Source organism: Leiobunum rupestre, chromosome 2, assembly GCF_980474605.1.
Source record: "Leiobunum rupestre chromosome 2, qqLeiRupe1.1.hap1, whole genome shotgun sequence".
Lineage (NCBI taxonomy): Eukaryota > Metazoa > Arthropoda > Arachnida > Opiliones > Sclerosomatidae > Leiobunum > Leiobunum rupestre.
The window spans coordinates 60,766,180-60,787,460 of NC_143385.1; the positions used below are offsets into that span (position 1 = coordinate 60,766,180).

At 37.2% G+C, this 21,281-nt stretch overlaps 2 long non-coding RNA genes across 3 annotated transcripts in view; both read right to left on the minus strand.

Moving 5' to 3' along the window:
• Positions 1-21,281, minus strand: part of LOC149958602 (uncharacterized) — a 194,975-nt gene that overhangs the window by 7,250 nt on the left and 166,444 nt on the right. The gene's annotated exons all lie outside the window — the stretch shown is intronic.
• On the minus strand, positions 188-3,756 carry LOC149958603 (uncharacterized). Of its 2 annotated transcripts, XR_016478317.1 has the most exons (4): positions 2,888-3,756; positions 1,857-1,905; positions 1,064-1,146; positions 188-995 (listed from the first exon to the last, which is right to left on the minus strand). It is a non-coding gene; the product is annotated as an uncharacterized LOC149958603 (long non-coding RNA). The 2 variants fall into 2 exon arrangements; XR_016478316.1 differs by lacking the exon at positions 2,888-3,756 and having other exon boundaries at positions 1,857-2,856.

Sequence of the window (21,281 nt, forward strand, 5' to 3'; positions counted from 1 at the left end):
ATTTGAATTTTACTATAGTTCTGTGTCAAATTCATTTTTTAGTTCATTGAAAACTTGTAATTCTATAAACGTAGGAATATTAAATCAAAAATTTTATTTTTTTTTGCCATCAATGGTCAGAAAACATCTCCATAAATGGAGCGTGGTTATAGACTTACGCTGGATAGATGAGCTCGTGGCATAATTAAATGCTTTGTTTAGGTTGATTAGTTTCGGATTTTAAAATCCTCTCTCATTAAGGAACAGTTTTCGTAAATTTAGTTTCGGTTGACACCATTGTCAAAGGAAAGCGCCCTTTCGATATCTGGAAACCGACTGGCAGGCTATAGAGAGAGAGTGTATGTAGAGCTGTTCGGTGCGCTTCGTCGTTGTCTGTTCTAGAAATTTGTAGATGATGGAGGTTAAACTTTAAATTGTCATTTTAGATTTAAGTTAAATTAAGTACTAAATTAGATTAAAAGGCGATTTCCACGCTTTTATTCGGTTTAACGAATTTTGCCTTTGGGCAACGTTTTCTTTGATCTTTAATGTTCAAATCACTCTTGTTCTACGAATTTATTACGAACTTCGATAAATCCTGAAAATAAGAATGTATTTTGCAATTAGTGATGACGAGTTTTCATTGGGTCTATTTAACAAACTTGAATAATTGATAAGACCACGAATCAATGCTACAATATTGCTTTATTTAATCTCGAATGGAAGAGCACTTGAAGAAGGTTGGAGATTATGAGCTGTCGTTACTTGGTTGCGTCTTTGATTAATAATAGAAGCTAACGCTTCCTGGTTATATCACTACCCTGAAAACGCGGCCCACCTACTGGCGCAATCTAGCGGCGGCTGTGGCTAAACCGGTTATAACGTAAGCTTTGAGGCAAATGTTTTTTAAGGGCGGGGCAAATTACAAAGGTTTAAAAATTCAAACTTACGAGATAATCCAGGTTTTAAAAAGGATCACCACTACACGTGTTTTCATGATCTTGCTTTTGATGTAGCTATTAAGTAATTTTGTAAGTATTATTATATTTTGTCGTATTAAATCTATCTGCATTTCTTTATTAACCTGCTAAAATTTTAGAACGTCTAATCCTGCTGACTTTTGGTCATCAATTACCTATGATACTTTAGGTATTGCAGCTCCTAGCCCTAGAAAGACATATGATATATATGAATTTTTATCTTCTTCGGAAGGTTCTGGTGAATATTTGTTTTTATATGTTTTAGTGAGACAAATGATTTATAATTTTTATGATTACGCTAGCAGTGAAAACAATGATATTGGCTGTCTACATGGTAAAATAAGCGTAAATTACATTTATTTCAGAACAAACTTATAATACTTCTTACATATGAAAATGCAGATAATGAAGATAATGAATTATTAAGTGACGAAGAAGTTGAAAGACAGTTAATGAGCTTAAATGAAGAGGTTTTATCTGGTGAGAAGACATCGACCCCAAAACCTCTAAACACCATAACAAAGTATTATTTGAATTACCCTTACGACAAATCACTCGTATCTAAATTTACAATTTTTTTAAGTGTCATCCAACAATCTCAAAAGAGCCCTGGTGGGAAATATCCACTAAGAAGAGGCCAAAAAAATTTAAGGCTCTGCTTGATTCCTGGTATAATTATTTTTCTTCTACGTTATCCTAATTTTAATTTAATAGAAATGAATAATATTTTTCAGCTGAAGACTTTAAGGGAGCCTTTGGTGGACTGTTGAGGGAAGTCCAGAAGGATTTATCAGCTGATACAGATTTAAATCAAATAAATGCAGCTAAAACCATGTATTCATAGATGTTAATGCTGCATGAAAAGGATTTAAATGAACTAAAGCAGGCCATACTTACCATTGTAACTAAGACCCAAGAAGACAGAGTGGTGAAGGAGATGATGTCCCTAATACAAAACAGAAAGACAACTACCAAAATTAAATTCCCTAAAGCACACAACTGTAAGCTCTATTTTATTTTTTTCTGTAATGCTGCCACTTATAACAATTCTGAACAGGGCTTTGAAGATCTGAGTGAAGAATCCAAATATTGTGCAATCAATAATTTAATAATAATAGAGGCTGGGCAAAAAAAATGAGATTTTACCAATGGACTTCAACACTCCTATTTATAAAAGTCCAGAGGTACTGATGTTTGTTGTCGGTGCAGCTTTGCATTCACTGATGAGAAAATCAAAAGAAGGGCGAAAAGAGCAGAGCAAATGATTACATCCAAAGATAATGTGGCTGATAAGCTGAAATCATGGATTCAAGCGCAGGATAGGGGTGGGTTATTATACCGGAATGAACAAGCATATAAGTTTTTCCTTCTTATTTATGGTCATGTAGTAATTTTTTACGGAAAAACTTTCATGGAAAATAGAATACATAGGTTGAAAACCATCATTAGAGCTGATGAGCGAATAACCAATGAGTGGAATGCGTTCTGTCAATCAGGGTGCGTTACTCCATCTAGGAGCAACAAGCACAACACCCCACACAAGGAGAACGCAACCCGTCAAAAGTCGTGGATTTTCTTGTGTACGTTTTTCATTGGCTAGACGCTTTAGCGCCTGCTGCCGTCGGAAGGGGAAAATTCGGGAATGGCCTTCCCCCCGCCCGTAAAACGTTCAGCGTAAAGGCTCGTGACGCTCGTCCAATGAAATTCGTACACAACCCTTCGTTAGCGTGTTTAAAGGCTAGCTGCGTTCTCCTTGTGTTTGTTGCTCCTAGATTCCATCATGTACTAAAATATTTCACTACGACTGTAGCTAATGGACACCTTAAAAAATTGAAGCCAACTCAAAAGCTAGTCAAAGGAAGAAAATCCTTCAGGAAACAATAGGACAGTTTTTCAAGCAACAGTGATATTAGTTTTGTGATATTTACCAGAGCTATATTGGAGCAGCTTGCAATTTCCAATTATATTCCAGATATAGTAAGTCTAGTTATCTGGAATCTAAGGGAAGTAAATTTTAAAAAAGTTCCTAATTTCATAAATTTTTAGAGGATAAAAATCATAAAACAGTCAAACTGTATTTAAACTTTTTCTTTAATAAAAACGATTTGACATTACTGGTTCATTATTGATTTCAAAAATGATCTTACCTAGGGGGTTTGAATACAGTTGTAGCAGAATTGTAGGGAATTCTGAGCCGCTGAAGCCCCGCCCTTGGAATCGGGGCTATTTGCACCTCACAGTATTAGTGTTCAAATGAAACAATTACATAGCAAATAGCGCTTAGTTCTTTCGTTCGAACACATGCCGTGAGGTGCAAATAACTCAGATTCCGAGGATGGGATTTCAGTGGCGCTTGGGCCACCAGCGGAAACAAAATCCTCTACCCATCTGCTACTCCTGTATTCATTACTCCAAGATCTTACTTTTTTTAATCTCTTCTCATTGTTTAAATGCAGTTTTCTCACTGCTTGTTTTAAAAGTCTTCAGTCCCTATTGTTGTGTTGCCCTTGGTGCTGTGGGTGGCTTGACGGTAAGTTTTTAAAATATGCAAAGTTTCTCTATTGTTTCCAAAAGCATCAATGGTGGGATTGTCGTTCCTTCCGCAAGCTCCTCGGTACCTTGAGAACTCTAGCTCCAACGGGTCCTGATTAAAGCTGGCAGTGAGGAGAAAGTTGGCTCCTTTGCTCAACAGAAACCTAATCACCTCAACCACAGCCTTAGCTAGATAAATAGTTAATTAGGTTAGAAATCTGGGAACTTATTCAGTAAGCATTTAAATTTTCTTACTGGTTTGCCTTAAGCCTGATAAAGTTTGACTGGAAAGCATCATTTTTTTTCTTTCTTCTGGTGTGAAATTCCCAGGTCGATTTTTGACATCCTCCTCCCATTCATCTAGATACCCCAAAAAAACTTCCTCCAGCCACTGGAAAAAATTAAGAAAAATTAATTTTCTCTTTAACTTCAATTAGGTAAAAATAAAACCTGAAAAAGTTGGTCATATAAAGAGTTGAATGGTCTTTTATTAAGTTTTCTTTTGTGATATGCTTCATCAAAATTGGTCGTGTTGAGCATATCAAACTATTGATCGAAAATCCTAATGAACTTTGTTGTTTCTGAATACTCATTTCCAAATTCTTCGGAAATTGCATTTGCAACTGAGGCACTGAGAACTTGGGTTGCGTAACGCACCTTCATCTTACTATAGGAATTGAAGTAAACGTGCTCACCAGTGAGTTTGTGAGCCTTTCTCAAATTCCCGGGATGGTTTTCCTCGGTTATAAATAGTCTTTCAATTGATTTCCAAACTATATCTTGGCCATTTTTATACATTAGACGAACGTGGCAATATTCTTCACTAGAGCTTAAACAGTTTCGGGTGGTTTTAAGTAATTGTGGCGGGTCAAGCATAAAATATATGTAGCGCTTTTTATCCATGCTAAATGGATGTATACATCTGCGCGGAGAGTCCTCAGCTGTATTCATACTGAAAAACTTGCGGTTTATTGCCGCCCCGTCACCAATAATAGCGTTAGCTTCTATTATTAATCCAAGGTGACACCTAGCTATTTAATTTTCTCATTCACATTTTTACTAATTTAGGGTTATAATATTTTTTGACCCATTGAGTTGTTTAACGTTGCTTATTTCCAAACAATTGATAATATCTGTTCTCGTTAATGTACGTACTGCACGTTGAGGGCGAATTGTTCACGCTTTGAATGGATCGTTAAAATTTAAGAAATCGAACGTTCGCTTTTTTAAGAATACGACGATAAACATGCCTGAAATTGAAACGCCACTTCTAGAGGCGAGTTCAAACTTGAATTTGCCACAAATGCTTAGAAAATATGCCTCTTTTCCAGATTTGATTGTACACGATTATCTTTCGTCTTACAAAGAAAAGTTTAATGCATATAAACCAAATGAAGTGGCGTAGACAAGGGGAGGTTTCCGGGTCCAGACCCCCCCCCCTTGGGCCTACCCCTGACTGTACTAAATTTCCACCCCCTTCTCGACCCCCTTCTTAACATTAACATATTTAGACCCCCCCCCCTCCTTGACGAATTTCTGACTACGCCACTGTTAGGTTTAAACCTTTCCATAAACACTTGTGGCGGTCAACCTTATTAGTTAGTGTAGGGAGCTGGTGCTTAACTGGGCATGACTTAAAAGGTATTGGGCCAGTGGTGGTGCCAAGGGTGTAATATGTATTAAAAGTTTATCTCTCTCTCTCTTAAGACTTTTAATACCTTTTAAATCAGGTAGCCCTTCGTGCCAAGTTAAGCACCAGCTCCCTACACTAACTAATAAGGTTGACCGCCGCAAGTGTTTATGGAAAGGTTTAAACCTAACAACCGTTCATTTGGTTTTGATGCATTGAACCTGGCTTGGTAAGACTCAAGATAATCGTGTTCAATCAAATCTGGAAAAGAGGCATATTTTCTAAGCATTTGTGGCAAATTCAAATTTGAACTCGCATCTAGAACAAGGGATTCTATTTCTGGCAAGTTTATCGTCGTTTTTTTAGACGTTCGATATATAAAATTTTCATTTTCGATTTGAACAAAGTTTATAATCATTTTAATGCCACTTTTTTGTATTGACATTATTTATTTGGAACGTAAATTGGTTTTAGAAAGCGCCTCTTCGCGGCATTTGCCAACAATAGAATTGTGAAGGGCTTGTTATTTCCATTTTTAATGATTTTTTCCGACTTTATCATGGATTATTTTTGCATTCCAAAGAGTGACACGAAATAAAATGTTCATTAGTTAATCAATATCGTAAGAATTAATTTTTTTAAAATCGGTGGCTCGAGGGGAGGTAAAGCGAGGTCATGGGGCCCAGATGAGAGGCTTAAGCGACTTCCCGGGGGACTGATAAGAGGCTAGAGCGAGGTCATGGGGCCTAGAGGAGAGGCTAAAGCGAGGTCATGGGGCCTAGAGGAGAGGCTAAAGCGAGGTCATGGAGCCTAGAGGAGAGGCTTAAGCGAGGTTACGGGGCCAAGTGGAAAGGCTTAAGCGAGATTACGGGACCCAGAATAGAGGCTTACGCGAGATTACGGGGCCCAGAAGAGAGGCTTAAGCGAGATTACGGGGCCCAGAAGAGAGGCTTAAGCGAGATTACGGGACCCAGAAGAGAGGCTTACGCGAGATTACGGGGCCCAGAAGAGAGGCTTAAGCGAGATTACGGGACCCAGAAGAGAGGCTTACGCGAGATTACGGGGCCCAGAAGAGAGGCTTAAGCGAGGTTACGGGGCCCAGAAGAGATTATTAAGCGAGGTCATGGGGGCCTGATGAGAGGCTAGAGCGAGGTCATGGGGCCTAGAGGAGAGGCTTAAGCGAGGTTACGGGACCCAGAAGAGAGGCTTAAGCGAGGTTACGGGGCCCAGAGGAGAGGCTTAAGCGAGGTTACGGGGCCCAGAAGAGAGGCTTAAGCGAGATTACGGGGCCCAGAGGAGAGGCTTAAGCGAGGTTACGGGGCCCAGAAGAGAGGCTTAAGCGAGATTACGGGGCCCAGAGGAGAGGCTTAAGCGAGGTTACGGGGCCCAGAAGAGAGGCTTAAGCGAGATTACGGGGCCCAGAGGAGAGGCTTAAGCGAGGTTACGGGGCCTAGTGGAGAGGCTTAAGCGAGTCCCTTCGTTAATGGTTGAGAATAATTGCTCTTAAAGGAGTTGTAAACTTCCATATTTATGATTCATCAACGAATTACCCATTTCGACCACCAGTGGTGATTGGCGCTATTTTTTATTTCAGGCCTATTAACGCCGAAGCGACTACAAGTAGCAACGGGTTCAAATTTTATTGGCTGCTAATTGCGTCATCTGATTTCTTTTTGTAACAATTTTCCAAAGGCAATCAAATTAATAAAATAAGGGTGCAGTAGGACACGCGAAAACCACGAGAAAGAACAAGCGTTACATAGTAACAATATATGTCAATTAGGAAAAATTATCACTGAACTGATTTTCAGAGCTAATGTGCAATCTTGGTTTATATTTTAAGAGAACCTAATGGCTAAATATGCCTAAGGCCAAATATACTTCTTCCAAGGATGATATCATGCTACTCAGCTCCAGTGCGAGTCCAAGTCAGAGCTTGACAATAATGTCAGTGTCGAATAAAGGTTCGGTCAGAAAATGACGAAATCAGAGTTGTTCGATCAAGAAATTAGCATCGACACAATAGGAAGTGTCATACTTTTATTTTGTTTATAATTAATTATTAATTGAAATTGTTTGTACAATAATAGGAAATTGATTTTACTGACATAGTTTCGTTACGCCACCACCACTGGGCAAAGTAACGCTTGGAAAAAACCTATTTATATTACCTGAAGAGTTATAAGGTTCTGTTTATAAAGCTAATTCATTCGTTACCCCGCCTACAACGGCGCTCCGGTTTTATCTTGGTAATAGCCCGTACGGAAGCCACGGAATACGCAGCCTAACCTCCAACCGATTCTATTTCGTTTTAGCTCTAGATTTAGATTGGCTCGCATTGTCATTTTCAAAATAGAGGGATTTCTTAAGCCTATTTGAACCGCGTTGAGATTTCGGAGCCGAGGCTTAGAGATTTAGAGAGACAACGCGCACCGCGCGGTCACGTGACTTTAGAGGTAAAAGGCGGGAAAATGTGAAGTTTAAGTGTAGCTCCTTTTGTTTAGCATTTTGTTTTGTTCGTCAAGGTAACCTTTTTGTTTCGAAACTGTTTGGGAGTTTTAGGAGTTGGTGCGCTTTAGGTTTAAATTGAGATTGAATTTATTTTAATTTTTTTGTTCACCGTAGCACCGAAGTTTCAGCTCCTCAAGTGGTTTTAACTATTTTGTATCTTACCTTTAAACGTAACGGTTCTGTAGTGTGTTAACTATGTTACTTTTAAGTAGGAATTTACGTAAAGCGACGTTTTAAGTTGTGGTTGTTTGATATTGGCTGTGAGAGATGTGTAGTTCATTTTTATTCGATAAAATAATTTTTATCCGATGAAATAATTTTAATTCGATGAAATAATTTTTATCCGATGAAATAATTTTTATCCGATGAAATAATTTTAATTCGATGAAATAATTTTTATCCGATGAAATAATTTTTATTCGATGAAATAATTTTTATCCGATGAAATAATTTTTATTCGATGAAATAATTTTTATTCGATGAAATAATTTTTATTCGATGAAATGATTTTTATTCGATGAAATAATTTTTATTCGATGAAATAATTTTTATCCGATGAAATAATTTTTATTCGATGAAATAATTTTTATCCGATGAAATAATTTTTATTCGATGAAATAATTTTTATCCGATGAAATAATTTTTATTCGATGAAATAATTTTTATTCGATGAAATAATTTTTATCCGATGAAATAATTTTTATTCGATGAAATAATTTTTATCCGATGAAATAATTTTTATTCGATGAAATAATTTTATTCGATGAAATAATTTTACTCGATGAAATAATTTTTATTCGATGAAATAATTTTACTCGATGAAATAATTTTTATTCGATGAAATAATTTTACTCGATGAATTAATTTTTATTCGATGAAATAATTTTACTCGATGAAATAATTTTTATTCGATGAAATAATTTTTATTCGATGAAATAATTTTTATTCGATGAAATAATTTTTATTCGATGAAATAACTTTTATTCGATGAAATAATTTTTATCCGATGAAATAATTTTTATTCCATGAAATAATTTTACTCGATGAAATAATTTTATTCGATGAAATAATTTTTATTCGATGAAATAATTTTTATTCCATGAAATAATTTTACTCGGTGAAATAATTTTTATTCCATGAAATAATTTTTATTCTTTGAATTAATTTGTAAGACATTTTTTGGAATAGGACTAGTGTGATGTGTTTAATTTTATTCTATGAATAATTTGTGAAGCATTCTTTAAAATAGGTGGTGAGGTATGTTCTATAACATATTTGTGGGACATTTTAAAATAGGTGGTGACTGGTGAGGTATGTTTAGTTTCTTTAAATTCTATGAAAGAATTTGTGGAACATTCTTTGAAATAGATTGTGAGGGATCTTTCTTATTATTCTATAACACAATTTACGGGGTTTTCTTGGATAGAGATTGTGAAGTATGTAGACACGGCCGGATTAAGACTTTATGGGGCCCTAGGCCCAAGTCAATTTTGGTGCGCCCTTTCAATAGCGAGCGAAGCGAGCTAGGCACTTCCTCAATTTATAATTGAGAAATGGAAGGAAAATTCGTTTTGCTGCCAGATTTAGTATGTCGTCAGGGGCTAGAGAATGTGACAATCAAATTTTTTTGGTTCATAGGGGTGGACGCATTTACTAAAACAAGTTGGCAAGCCAAAATATACCTCTCCTCGGAAGAATTGTCCCTAGTGGTATTAATTTCTCGAGATAACCCTTAAAGATATATCTCCGCAATATAGAGTTATTTGTTAAAAATGTTATCCCCGTTCTATCCCGCCCGGTGTAAAATTATAATTAAAATAATTGAGACGAAACGACCAATTTTAATTTATTCAGAATATCATAAGTTAAGTAGTTACAACAGTGAGTTAGACGTACTATAACAAAGCACAATTGAATTAAACCCTTTTTACAGTACAAGTTTGTCAGTTGAATATAATATAATACAAAGCAAATTTTAATGAAAGAAATATCTACAGAGGGTATTATAACGACCGTTCGCTTTTTGGTTTATAATTTTAACGGAATCGGGCCGATTTTAATTAAACGATAGTTTATCGAAATTTTGTTAAAAGAATATTCCCTAAGGCCGCGCGATAAATTTACAATAATAATTTCCCGTCGCCGTTATATCGAAAATTTAGTTGATTCAGGATTGCCAGAACTTTAATGTTGTGGGTGAGTGATTAGAAAATAAAATGGCAACCAGAATTATGCAAAATTATAAATGTTTATTTTTATTCAGAACAGTCTATGGAACGTTCTAGATTTAACTTTCATCAATAACCCAACAATATATATCCCTCCTACGTAATTGTACAGAACTGGTACTCAAGTGTCTAAGACTAGATTGGTCTTAGTTCATCGTGATTGAAAAATAAACCAAAACATACTTACACTTAAGTAAATATCATAAATTATACTGAGTAATTTTAACTAAATTCAAACTACCTTACTATAAACTCTTGTCTTAATTAACAGCTGATAGCTGAGAGCTACTAATTACTTCCAATCTACTTAATTAGCCTCACAGGTTGAGTTGATAATTTCAAGGGTATAATTAGGTTACTCCAATTCAAAAAATAAAAACAATCAATTTTATCTTACAGCTGACTTGAGTTAGTTCACAATTACTTTAACACTTTCAGTCTTAAACACGCACTGTTCATACACTTAAGTCCATTCACTCACGTTCCAAACGCGAAACACAATTTAACTCTTTTCTTGACCGAAGACCGAACATACTAATTAAAACCGCAAAGTTACCTCATAACTTTTGACCGACACCAGGACCCCGTCCTGTAGTAGTTCGTCTGACAGCCAAGAACTAAGAAAGACTAAATCTTCTTTATTGACGGCAACGGCTTTATATACGTTTATTTGGCGTTTTTTAGACCCGTCAAGATTTGATTTAAGTTCGAAAAATTTAAGAGATTATATTTTTTACCCGGTTTGATTGATAGTTCTCCACACGGTGGCACTATATTATTACTTTGATATAGTTTCCGCGGGAGTTTTGAATAATTATCATTCAATAAACAATATATACAGATATTGTATTAATCCGTTTAGTTCATAATCATAATTGTTCCTTTACTTGAATATTTTCCCTAAGGAAGTCAATGGCTCGGCGGTGAACTATCCGCATTGTAACAATGCGAGCCGAGTTCACTTCCTGATCGCGATCAAATTTTACATTAAAATGCTAAAATATTTAATTAAATATAAGATTAATATAATCTATAAATATTTAATTAAATATAAGATTAATATAATCTATAAATATTTAATTAAATATAAGATTAATATAATCTATAAATATTTAATTAAATATAAGATTAATATAATCTATAAATATTTAATTAAATATAAGATTAATATAATCTATAAATATTTAATTAAATATAAGATTAATATAATCTATAAATATTTAATTAAATATAAGATTAATATCATTTATAAATATTTAATTAAATATAAGATTAATATCATTTACAAATATTTAATTAAATATAATATTAATATCATTTATAAATATTTAATTAAATTTAAGATTAATATAATTTATAAATATTTAATTAAATATAAGATTAATTTAATTTATAAATATTTAATTAAATATAAGATTAATTTAATTTATAAATATTTAATTAAATATAAGATTAATTTAATTTACAAATATTTAATTAAATATAATATTAATATCATTTATAAATATTTAATTAAATTTAAGATTAATATAATTTATAAATATTTAATTAAATATAAGATTAATTTAATTTATAAATATTTAATTAAATATAAGATTAATTTAATTTATAAATATTTAATTAAATATAAGATTAATTTAATTTATAAATATTTAATTAAATATAAGATTAATTTAATTTATAAATATTTAATTAAATATAAGATTAATTTAATTTATAAATATTTAATTAAATATAAGATTAATTTAATTTATAAATATTTAATTAAATATAAGATTAATTTAATTTATAAATATTTAATTAAATATAAGATTAATTTAATTTATAAATATTTAAAATGATGTAGAATAAATTATAGTACCTAACGTTATAACTTTGTAAAGGACATTCGACAAAGCTGTTTTTTAGAAAAACACCGTAAATTAACAAGCGTCGTTGGCTGAGTGGTTAGAGTACCTCTCTTGCACGAGGCAGACCCGGGTTCGATTCCCAGCCGGCGCCAACAAATCGCAAATTGATACTAAGACGAATACCGTGTACAACTGGTGGAAACCCTGCCATTGGACGTTGATAGGTAGCGTTACACTCAGCAGGCGGGACTTTTCCGTCTAAAGATCCCTACGAGAACCGTGAATCTCAGCAGGCGGGACTTTTCAGTCTTAAGATCCTCACGAGAACCGTGAACCTCAGCAGGCGGGACTTTTCAATCTTAAGATAATACTAAGGCTGCCTCCCCTTTTATACCAGAGCCCCGTCTTGGTTTTATTGTTGAGGCTGCCGCTAGCGTTTCCAACCAATTCAGGTTTATGGCGCACGTTTCAAATAGCTTGCGTGACAATATACTGAAAAACCAACGCCTATTTAATTTTAGATTTATGTTTGTCTCAATTAAAATCTTGATTATTTTACCAGTTATTCGTGCTCCTTACAGAGTTTCTTTGCTTAACATAATTTTTGATCTATCAAAACCCTACTCATCCAAGTAACCAAGAAAATCCTCTAGTAGCCAGTAGAAAATATAAAGGGTTGATTTTTGTTAAAATATGTACAATTATTTTTAAGGTTTACTCACTTAATACCTTAAACCGCCAATCGTCTAAAGTTCGGAATGGCACTTAAGCTGGTTTCTTCTTTGTGAAGTATGAAAAAGTGTTTGAAATATTCAAGATGTCAAAAAAAGTGTCTTACATTCGTAGAAACTTCACAGTCTCTTTCGCCTCCTCGCCAATCAACTCAAGTACTTAGCACTTAAGTTGCAAGCTTTACTCGCGTACAACTATGTGCACTAGAGCTCACGTGATTATAAGTAAATTTAGGTGCTATTCGAAGCAATGACTTTGAGTCCATATTATAAGTGTCAACTATATGCTGCCATAGGAGAAATTGGCCATTCTTTATTAAAAGCCTAATTGGTTGAGCCGAACCATCGTTGCGTGTCTTCTTTTTTCTAACATTGTTTGCGGTTTTCATGTTATGGCATCAGAAGCAAAGTACAGCGACTCATTGTCACTAAATGGATTTTTGGTTCTATACTTCACTCTATGGTTTTATAAATTTTGGTCGATTTCCGTACAAATTTCGATTAGTTTCATATTCAAAGAGGCTTTAGCGCATACAACCGCGATAATTCGGAACCCAGTTGGTTGCAGGTTTTCAATGTCCTCCCAAACGATGGAGTATAAGTCTACCGCGTTAAAATTTCCACAGGGGAAAAACGCGTACGGATATTTAAAACTAGTGGTCAGTCCTCTGACCATCAACTGAAGAACGTGATTTGCTGAGTTTACGTTTCCTTCATCCGATGCACCATTTATGCGGTCTTCTAGTTCTGAAACTTTATTCCTAAACTGTTTTAGATTGGTGGCTCCGATTAATTATTCGGTGCTTCTTTTAAAAACTAAATCTTGTTTTATATGCATTTCATCTATAATTAACACTAAATATTTTTATTATCTTCTAAATTGGCTATATAAATTTCATGCGTTGCCATACGTACTATAATTATGGTACAAATACTATAATTTTTCATCATATTATAATTGGTACTATTATTTTGAGAGCGTACTAAATAGTACCAAAATGTACCATATTTCCAACCTTTGGTACTACAATGGTACTATTTTCAACTTTACATAATTTCTACTACTTAAATAATAAGATTTTGGCAATTATTTCTTCAAAATCCCGTCTTTCTTCTTCTGACATGAAAAGCCCATCATTTTTTTAAGATCTTCTGCAGTTGATCCTGTACCACAGAGCTTTATTTTTTTATTAACTATAACAAGCTTGTCTTTAATTTTTTCTTCCGTCATGTATCTTAGATAAGTGCATTTTTCCAAACATTTATTTTGAAAACTATCTTGCCCATTCACATTTAAAAGAGCGAATTAATTGACTAGTTGCACAAACACCTGCAGGTTTTAAGTGTTTGTCTCTGAAATGTGTAAACTATTCTTCTAAAATCCCTTGGCAAGTTTGCCAATTTTGAATCTCAAATAGAATGTTTATCACGTCTTTTAAATATGAAACTGATCCATTGAAATCAACGGAACTTGATGAAAATACTGCATGTTCAGGTGGAATTAATGTTTTGCAAAAATATAGAGTTGGTAGGACAATCGCATCCGCTGTGGTCTTTAAAGGTTCAGGGCTTTCTGTAGTGAGTAGTCCATCTATAAATTTCTGCGTGTAGCTGGTTTGATATGCAACTGATTCTAAAGTAAAGAAAGCTATTAGTAATACACTCTTGGTTCTCATTTGATCAGATGTCACAAATGATAATATGACTAACCTTTGCCATCATGGGCTTCTTGAAAACCAATTATATCCATTTGTGGGTCCGTTTTGCTTTCTTGAGAATGGGTGTGATCCAAAGCAACAGGGTTCTGAGTGTAAAGATTTGCAAAAGGTAAATAAACTTAATATTTATATTATAGGTAGATCAAAATTAAATCTAACCTCTTAAATTTCTTTAACCGGGTCAGGGTGATCTTACGAAAAAAATGATTGGAGCAAACATAATGATGTGCTTTAACATCATAATGAGTCTTAATATCTGCACGATTTATTGCGAAAATCCACTTGTGGGGTACTCAAATCACGAGTCAAATCAAAGCTTCCCTTGACAAAAGACCGCCTTCTAATATTCCTCAATGCTAATGGGATTAAAAAGCGTGTGGTGTGCGCGTTCTTTGTTTTTTTTTGGCAAATGGAAAGTTTTGACGACGTGGAGTAACGTTGTGATGATTAACGCTGGAAGGAAAAACGGGGAAAAGAGGAGGCAACTCGGGCGAAAGACCCCGCTTCTTGAAAATAAAGATCAAACTGCTTAATGTGACCGTGTTCTACTTTTTCAGTTATTACAGACAATTGCCGGGCGCTACTGTTTTCACCGTCATTACGGATCACTATCACCACAGTACAGGCTAATTATTTAATTTATGGTTGTGGTTTTACACAATCCTAGTGCAATCCTTCATAATACCTGCGCAATCCTTCATAATCCTAGCTCAAACCTTCATAATCCTAGCGCAATCCTTCATAATCCTAGCGCAATCCTTCATAATCCTAGCTCAAACCTTCATAATCCTAGCGCAATCCTTCATAATCCTAGCTTAAACCTTCATAATCCTAGCGCAATCCTTCATAATCCTAGATCAAACCTTCATAATCCTAGCGCAATCCTTCATAATCCTAGCTCAAACCTTCATAATCCTAGCGCAATCCTTCATAATCCTAGATCAAACCTTCATAATCCTAGCGCAATCCTTCATAATCCTAGCTCAAACCTTCATAATCCTAGCGCAATCCTTTACAATTATAGCGCCCTTCAAAAACAATTCCCATAAATGATAAGCAATAAGTTTCAAATTAAAAATTACAGTTCATTTTGATTACCAATGTGATTCTAAGTGATTTTTGGGCCGTGATTAGGTAAAATTTACTAACCAACTACTATGAAACAATCACGTTTTGTTAAAACAAAAGCGGCCATCACGTTTTGTCGAGAAAATAAATCTATACAGCCATTATATATTTATTTGAAACTGCAATTTATTATTTATCGTGGCTCTAAAAAAATCGTATTCGTAGACACGAACTTACTTTATTTCTTCATTCGCTCTATTTAAGTGACAGATATCATTCATATTTAAAATGGCCCAGATTTGAATCATCAGAAATCTAATTTTTCTGGAGTTACTCGAAACCAAAGAAGTATGTTCCTTAATCCCGTTACTGAAATAGAAATATTCCATCTTTTAAAAGGCTTAAAAAATTCCGCCCCCGGAAATGATGGCATAAATGCTAGAACTTTAAAAACAGTTAGTAGGTACATTGTTCATCCTCTGGCTCATTTAATTAATATAAGTTTCGAGCTTGTTATTTTTCCTGATGCCTTAAAAAATGCACTTATTGTTCCCATATTTAAAGCGGGTGAAAAAAGTAAATTATCTAATTACAGACCAATTTCTTTGTTAACTCATATATCAAAACTTTTTGAGAAAGCAATGAAAAAGTCTTGTTAATTTTCTAGAGGAAACTAGTATGTTGTCAAATTATCAATATGGCTTTCAGTCGAATAAGAGTACTAACGATGCCCTATATAACTTCACTAATTATGTCCATCAAGCTCTTGATAAAAATCAAAAGGTTATTGGTGTTTTCTTGGACTTGGCAAAGACATTTGATACCATCAGCCACCACATATTGATACAAAAACTTGATAATTGCGGAATTAGGGGTTTGCCTTTAAAGTGGTTCGAAAGTTATGTTAAAAATAGAAAATCACGAGTTAAAGGTACAGTGCTAGGCCCCATATTGTTCCTAATTTATGTTAATGATTTATGTAATGCAAATGTATCAGATTATTTAACTGCCTTCGCTGACGACACAGCCCTTGTTTTTGCTGCCAACACTTGGAGTGATGTTTTGGATAAATCTAAAAATGGTTCAGCTCGTACATATTACCTTTTAAATGCTAACTTACTAAGTCTAAACGCGGAAAAAACTAAGTTTCTGACTTTTGGATATCGTAAGCCTAACGAATTAATTGGTGATCTGATATTACATTGTAACGATAGTTGTATCAGTAATAATAACTTATGTTCAAATTGTCCAAAAATTGAAAATGTCAAAAGTATTAAGTACCTTGGAATTAATATTGATTTTGATATAAAGTGGAATATTCATACCAATAATCTATGTAAAAGCCTCAGATACCTTTTGTATAACTTCAGATTACGCGTAACATACTTGACCTGCGATTTTTGCGAATGGTTAGAGATAAGATTAACCCCTGGAGGACGAGATTATCAGTCTGATATCTTATCTCGTCCTCCAGAAGGCAATACCTAGAATCTCTCTCTGCTTCCCCTCCCCTGCTTTCCCCCATTCTCCAGAATTAGTTTTACTCGCGCAGATTTCTGTAGAATGGACTTTACCCCTCAGCTTTCCCCTCCCCCCATTCTCCAGAATTTGTTTTAATCGCGCAGATTTCTGTAGGATGGACTTTACCCCTCAGCTTTCCCCTCCCCCCATTCTCCAGAATTTGTTTTAATCGCGCAGATTTCTGTAGAATGGACTTTACCCCTCAGCTTTCCCCTCCCCCCATTCTCCAGAATTTGTTTTAATCGCTCAGATTTCTGGAGGATGGACTTTACCCCTCAGCTTTCCCCTCCCCCCATTCTCCAGAATTTGTTTTAATCGCGCAGATTTCTGTAGGATGGACTTTACCCCTCAGCTTTCCCCTCCCCCCATTCTCCAGAATTTGTTTTAATCGCGCAGATTTCTGTAGAATGGACTTTACCCCTCAGCTTTCCCCTCCCCCCATTCTCCAGAATTTGTTTTAATCGCGCAGATTTCTGTAGGATGGACTTTACCCCTCAGCTTTCCCCTCCCCCCATTCTCCAGAATTTGTTTTAATCGCGCAGATTTCTGTAGAATGGACTTTACCCCTCAGCTTTCCCCTCCCCCCATTCTCCAGAATTTGTTTTAATCGCGCAGATTTCTGTAGGATGGACTTTACCCCTCAGCTTTCCCCTCCCCCCATTCTCCAGAATTTGTTTTAATCGCGCAGATTTCTGTAGAATGGACTTTACCCCTCAGCTTTCCCCTCCCCCCATTCTCCAGAATTTGTTTTAATCGCGCAGATTTCTGTAGGATGGACTTTACCCCTCAGCTTTCCCCTCCCCCCATTCTCCAGAATTTGTTTTAATCGCGCAGATTTCTGTAGAATGGACTTTACCCCTCAGCTTTCCCCTCCCCCCATTCTCCAGAATTTGTTTTAATCGCGCAGATTTCTGTAGGATGGACTTTACCCCTCAGCTTTCCCCTCCCCCCATTCTCCAGAATTTGTTTTAATCGCGCAGATTTCTGTAGAATGGACTTTACCCCTCAGCTTTCCCCTCCCCCCATTCTCCAGAATTTGTTTTAATCGCTCAGATTTCTGGAGGATGGACTTTACCCCTCAGCTTTCCCCTCCCCCCATTCTCCAGAATTTGTTTTAATCGCGCAGATTTCTGTAGGATGGACTTTACCCCTCAGCTTTCCCCTCCCCCCATTCTCCAGAATTTGTTTTAATCGCGCAGATTTCTGTAGAATGGACTTTACCCCTCAGCTTTCCCCTCCCCCCATTCTCCAGAATTTGTTTTAATCGCGCAGATTTCTGTAGGATGGACTTTACCCCTCAGCTTTCCCCTCCCCCCATTCTCCAGAATTTGTTTTAATCGCGCAGATTTCTGTAGAATGGACTTTACCCCTCAGCTTTCCCCTCCCCCCATTCTCCAGAATTTGTTTTAATCGCGCAGATTTCTGTAGGATGGACTTTACCCCTCAGCTTTCCCCTCCCCCCATTCTCCAGAATTTGTTTTAATCGCGCAGATTTCTGTAGAATGGACTTTACCCCTCAGCTTTCCCCTCCCCCCATTCTCCAGAATTTGTTTTAATCGCGCAGATTTCTGTAGGATGGACTTTACCCCTCAGCTTTCCCCTCCCCCCATTCTCCAGAATTTGTTTTAATCGCGCAGATTTCTGTAGAATGGACTTTACCCCTCAGCTTTCCCCTCCCCCCATTCTCCAGAATTTGTTTTAATCGCGCAGATTTCTGTAGGATGGACTTTACCCCTCAGCTTTCCCCTCCCCCCATTCTCCAGAATTTGTTTTAATCGCGCAGATTTCTGTAGAATGGACTTTACCCCTCAGCTTTCCCCTCCCCCCATTCTCCAGAATTTGTTTTAATCGCGCAGATTTCTGTAGGATGGACTTTACCCCTCAGCTTTCCCCTCCCCCCATTCTCCAGAATTTGTTTTAATCGCGCAGATTTCTGTAGAATGGACTTTACCCCTCAGCTTTCCCCTCCCCCCATTCTCCAGAATTTGTTTTAATCGCGCAGATTTCTGTAGGATGGACTTTACCCCTCAGCTTTCCCCTCCCCCCATTCTCCAGAATTTGTTTTAATCGCGCAGATTTCTGTAGAATGGACTTTACCCCTCAGCTTTCCCCTCCCCCCATTCTCCAGAATTTGTTTTACTCGCGCAGATTTCTGTAGAATGGACTTTACCCCTCAGCTTTCCCCTCCCCCCATTCTCCAGAATTTGTTTTCCTCGCGCAGATTTCTGTAGGATGGACTTTACCCCTCAGCTTTCCCCTCCCCCCATTCTCCAGAATTTGTTTTCCTCGCGCAGATTTCTGTAGGATGGACTTTACCCCTCAGCTTTCCCCTCCCCCCATTCTCCAGAATTTGTTTTCCTCGCGCAGATTTCTGTAGGATGGACTTTACCCCTCAGCTTTCCCCTCCCCCCATTCTCCAGAATTTGTTTTAATCGCTCAGATATCTGTAGGATGGACTTTACCCCTCAGCTTTCCCCTCCCCCCATTCTCCAGAATTTGTTTTAATCGCTCAGATTTCTGTAGGATGGACTTTACCCCTCAGCTTTCCCCTCCCCCCATTCTCCAGAATTTGTTTTCCTCGCGCAGATTTCTGTAGGATGGACTTTACCCCTCAGCTTTCCCCTCCCCCCATTCTCCAGAATTTGTTTTAATCGCTCAGATTTCTGTAGGATGGACTTTACCCCTCAGCTTTCCCCTCCCCCCATTCTCCAGAATTTGTTTTAATCGCTCAGATTTCTGTAGGATGGACTTTACCCCTCAGCTTTCCCCTCCCCCCATTCTCCAGAATTTGTTTTAATCGCTCAGATTTCTGTAGGATGGACTTTACCCCTCAGCTTTCCCCTCCCCCCATTCTCCAGAATTTGTTTTAATCGCTCAGATTTCTGTAGGATGGACTTTACCCCTCAGCTTTCCCCTCCCCCCATTCTCCAGAATTTGTTTTCCTCGCGCAGATTTCTGGAGGATGGACTTTACCCCTCAGCTTTCCCCTCCCCCCATTCTCCAGAATTTGTTTTCCTCGCACAGATTTCTGGAGGATGGACTTTACCCCTCAGCTTTCCCCTCCCCCCATTCTCCAGAATTTGTTTTCCTCGCGCAGATTTCTGGAGGATGGACTTTACCCCTCAGCTTTCCCCTCCCCCCATTCTCCAGAATTTGTTTTCCTCACGCAGATTTCTGGAGGATGGACTTTACCCCTCAGCTTTCCCCTCCCCCCATTCTCCAGAATTTGTTTTAATCGCGCAGATTTCTGGAGGATGGACTTTACCCCTCAGCTTTCCCCTCCCCCCATTCTCCAGAATTTGTTTTCCTCGCGCAGATTTCTGGAGGATGGACTTTACCCCTCAGCTTTCCCCTCCCCCCATTCTCCAGAATTTGTTTTACTCGCGCAGATTTCTGTAGAATGGACTTTACCCCTCAGCTTTCCCCTCCCCCCATTCTCCAGAATTTGTTTTCCTCGCGCAGATTTCTGTAGGATGGACTTTACCCCTCAGCTTTCCCCTCCCCCCATTCTCCAGAATTTGTTTTCCTCGCGCAGATTTCTGTAGGATGGACTTTACCCCTCAGCTTTCCCCTCCCCCCATTCTCCAGAATTTGTTTTCCTCGCGCAGATTTCTGTAGGATGGACTTTACCCCTCAGCTTTCCCCTCCCCCCATTCTCCAGAATTTGTTTTAATCGCTCAGATTTCTGTAGGATGGACTTTACCCCTCAGCTTTCCCCTCCCCCCATTCTCCAGAATTTGTTTTAATCGCTCAGATTTCTGTAGGATGGACTTTACCCCTCAGCTTTCCCCTCCCCCCATTCTCCAGAATTTGTTTTCTTCGCGCAGATTTCTGTAGGATGGACTTTACCCCTCAGCTTTCCCCTCCCCCCATTCTCCAGAATTTGTTTTAATCGCTCAGATTTCTGTAGGATGGACTTTACCCCTCAGCTTTCCCCTCCCCCCATTCTCCAGAATTTGTTTTAATCGCTCAGATTTCTGTAGGATGGACTTTACCCCTCAGCTTTCCCCTCCCCCCATTCTCCAGAATTTGTTTTAATCGCTCAGATTTCTGTAGGATGGACTTTACCCCTCAGCTTTCCCCTCCCCCCATTCTCCAGAATTTGTTTTAATCGCTCAGATTTCTGTAGGATGGACTTTACCCCTCAGCTTTCCCCTCCCCCCATTCTCCAGAATTTGTTTTCCTCGCGCAGATTTCTGGAGGATGGACTTTACCCCTCAGCTTTCCCCTCCCCCCATTCTCCAGAATTTGTTTTCCTCGCACAGATTTCTGGAGGATGGACTTTACCCCTCAGCTTTCCCCTCCCCCCATTCTCCAGAATTTGTTTTAATCGCGCAGATTTCTGTAGGATGGACTTTACCCCTCAGCTTTCCCCTCCCCCCATTCTCCAGAATTTGTTTTAATCGCGCAGATTTCTGTAGAATGGACTTTACCCCTCAGCTTTCCCCTCCCCCCATTCTCCAGAATTTGTTTTAATCGCGCAGATTTCTGTAGGATGGACTTTACCCCTCAGCTTTCCCCTCCCCCCATTCT